The following is a 3,986-nucleotide window of genomic DNA, read 5'->3' as shown; positions in this document are numbered from 1 at the left end:
TGTCTTGTTTTTTTTTCCATTAAGTTAGACTATTTTGAAATAGAACCAAGCCATCCATTTACAAAAGCATCTCTGAGGCAGGCAGATCACAAGGTCAAGAGATTGAGACCATCCTGACCAACATGGTGAAACTCTGTCTCTACTAAAAATACAAACATTAGCTGGGCATGGTGGCACACACCTGTAGTCCCAGCTACTCGGCAGGCTGAGAGAGGAGAATCGCTTGAACCTGGGAGGTGGAGGTTGCAGTGCAATCAAAAAACCCAAAACATAAAAACAAACAAACAAAAAACAAAAACAAAAAAACCCCAAAATCATCCCTGTATGTAAAACGCTCTTTTGAAGATTGAGACAGACTAAAAAGAAATAAGAATAATTACTTCCTCTTTTCCCTTGTTTTCCTTTCTTCCTAGCCACCAGCTCTCACTTCATCCTCCCACACTCCTTTCATCCTAGGGAGTAAAAGACCAGGGCAGTGCTAGAATGACTCTCAACTGCATAATGTCTATAATGGAATCAGAGACCTTGCAGCAGGACATAGAGATCTTCCCAGCCCTTTTCACCCTAAACCCACCCTCAAAAGTCATTTTATTGGGTACACTGTATGTGCTTAAAACATTGTTTCTTCTTATGAAGAGTGTTTTTCTTCATGCCATGCACATTTGATTTAAATTAGTTCTGGTGTCCCTGAACCTAATATTCGACATAGCCTCTTTTCTGTCCCTGTGCTGTGCTTAAACTACACGTGTCTCCTCCTCCAACAAATGATGAGTACAAAAGCTGACAAATGCCCCCACATCCTTAAAAGATTATTTGTGCAGGATTGCTGGGGGTGGTCAAAGCCAGATTTTGCCCTCTTAGTTCATCATCCCTTTTATCCAGGCTATGGAAGAGAAAATGTGAGATGACTGTGAAAAACATTAGTGAGTTTTTAGAGGAGGGGAGAGATTAGTGCCTCTTTAAACCAAGAATGCAGGGAGCTTAAAGCGTCTCTTGGAATTTGGAAAACACTGAAAATTTTGGTCATCTTACCTGGGACAGTCTAATTCAGTGATTTTTCAACCAGGGGAAACTCTGCCCCCTAGGGGACATTTTCATTGTCACAACTGCGGGACTGTCATCTAGTGGAGAGTCTAGGGGTTTTTGTCTATGATGACGAGGAAGATGCAAGAGGGTCGGTTTGGAAAGGAAGAATTCAGTGCATTCTGCAAGCACCCTGCCCAGCCCAGCTCACTAGCAAACTGGTCACAGGTATATTATCTCATTTTGTCCTTTCCACAAACCTTTCAGGAGGAAACCATGATCCCATCTTATAAATGAGGACGTTGAGACTGAGACAGAGAATGGATAGACAACCAACTCAAGGTCACAGAGCTAATGCATGTTGCTGGCTATATTTGAACTCATGAAGACTGACTCCAGAGCTGGACTTCCTAACCTCTGTGCTCCATGCCCTCTTCCAACTGACAGCAATACCTGACAGGCGGTCACTGAATGGACCTGAAAGAATTCCTCTCTTCCAGACCTTCTCTATTTATTTGTCTTATCCTGGCAGTCCTTTCCTTGTCAACTAAAACATCCCTAGAGTCAGAGACAGTCCACCAGTAAGGGGCCCAATTACTGCCTTTGCTTATTCTCACAGTGACCCTGGAGTTAGGGGCTATGCCAGTCTATTTTATGAGGAAATATGGGCTCAGAAGAATTGGATAATGCATCCGAATGGGTAAATAGTAGGGCTTGGATTTGTGAACATTATTACTATGAAAACATATATTTAATTATTTCCTTACTGATGAATATTCAGTTAGTTTCTAGTTTTTCTGTTATAAATAATATTACCATGGACATTTCTATACTTAATCACCTATAATTATTATTATTATTATTATTTTTGAGGCAAAGTCTCTCTCTGTTGCCCATGCTGGAGTGCAGTGGTGCAGTCTTGGCTCACTACAACTTCCCTCCCTCTTGGGTTCAAGTGATTCTCATGCCTCAGCCTCCAGAGTAGCTGGGACTACAGGCATGTGCCACCCTGCCTGGCTAATTTTTGTATTTTTAGTAGAGATGGGGTTTTACCATGTCGGCCAGGCTGGTCTAGAACTCCCGACCTCAGGTGATCTGCCTGCCTTGGCTTCCCAAAGTGCTGGGATTACAGGCATGAGCCACTATCTCTTTAAGATTTCTAAAATCTTTGTGATTGATATGTTGTGAATATATCACAATTTATTCATTCTACTCTTGATGGACATTTGAGTATTTCCAGGTTTGGGCTGTTACAAATAGTACTATTATGAATATTCTATTACATGTTTTTTGGTGAAACGTGTGCATTCCTGATGTTACATATATGTATATAAAATGTAGCACACGTATGTACATGTACACACTTACCTAAGAATGGGATTGGTGACATTTATTTGCAAATAGTTAGCTTTGGTAGAGAATGTCAAACAGTTTTCCAAAGTGGTTTTCCCAGTGCCTCTCTCTCTTTCATTATGATTGTATAATAATTATGAGTGGTTACTTTTTCCAACTATGACTCCTACCATCACCACTGCCATTCTTGGAGTAATAATTATGAGCCGGGCACTTTGCTAGGCATGACATACGTTATAATTCAGCTTCCACAGCAACCCTGTGGGGGCACCATTTGAGTTGAAAGGTGCTAAAGTTCAGACATGTGACACAAAAAAGCTTGCTGAGCACAGATGGCTACTGAGTTGTATGGTTAGGACTTAAACCCGAGCTCTCTGACTCCACAGTCTATACTTTCAATCACTATGATCTGATTATATTACATTTACTTGTATTTGACCATAAAAAAGAATTAAATCATGTCATTTGCAGCAACATGGGTGGAACTGAAGGTCATTATCTGAAGTAAAATAAGACAGATTAATTATCTTAGGTGAAATAACCCACATAAAAATACAAATATCAAATGTTCTCGCTTATATGTGAGAGCTACAAAATTTGATCACATGGAGGTAGAGTGTGGAAAGATAGAGAACAGAGAGTGGCAGGGATGAGCTGGGGGTGGGAAGGAAGATGAAGAAAAGTGGCTTAAAGAGTACAAATATATACTGAGATAGGAGGAATAGATTCAATGTTTGATTTTGGAGTAGGGTGACTGTACTTAACAAAAATATATTGCACTTGGGTGGTGGACATCCACATACTCTGACTTGATCACTACACATTATACACATGGAATAAAATTTCACATGTGGCCACACATTTTTACAAATAAAAAAACCAAAGGGACCTGAAGTCCCTTTAGTCTCTTTATTGTGGGCTGCTTTGCATCAATAAATTAATGACTCAGGAAAAAACAAAACAAAAAGCTTCAAGGGCAGATTTTCCTCCATGTTAAAAATGAAATGTTATGTTGAATAGAAGACAAATGAATGTAGATAAAAATAAAAGTTAAATGTTTACATAATAAGTAAACATTCCATAAATATTTACTTTTCAAATATGTCTAGTTAAATGTAATTTTTGGAAAATTCTGTTTCTTTCTCAGGAGTCCTATTCGGTCAACTGTATGGCACTGGTGATTTATACCAGATAAAAAAGACTTCCCTTCTAAGTTTTAGCTGTTGGACTAGAAACCACTAGCACAACATTCTTACCCTCAACCCCACCCTACAGTCATGGAAGATTTAGGCGGTGGGCGTTTCCCTGTTCTTTTGTCCTTGTCACCATCCTCTGCCCAGACAATAACAGCTGCTTGAGTTTGTGAAAGCTTTTTGAAAAAATAGATCAAACTGTTTCACTAACAGCAGATGACTATTCCTTTCCCAAGTCCTGAAACAGACAAAGGAAATGGCATTATTCTCCATTAGAGATGAGATAGATACAGACGTGTCCCTGGAACTTCTGACTGCATTTGAGGAGTTTTGTCAGTTCCATGTGGCCTGAAATGACAGCCCTCCCTGTCTCTATCACAGGCTGCTTTGCACTTCTCACATCTCCTGGGACAGGAT

This window comes from Macaca mulatta, chromosome 18, assembly GCF_049350105.2.
Source record: "Macaca mulatta isolate MMU2019108-1 chromosome 18, T2T-MMU8v2.0, whole genome shotgun sequence".
NCBI classification, from domain to species: Eukaryota; Metazoa; Chordata; class Mammalia; order Primates; family Cercopithecidae; genus Macaca; species Macaca mulatta.
Note: the sequence above shows the minus strand (reverse complement) of the source record.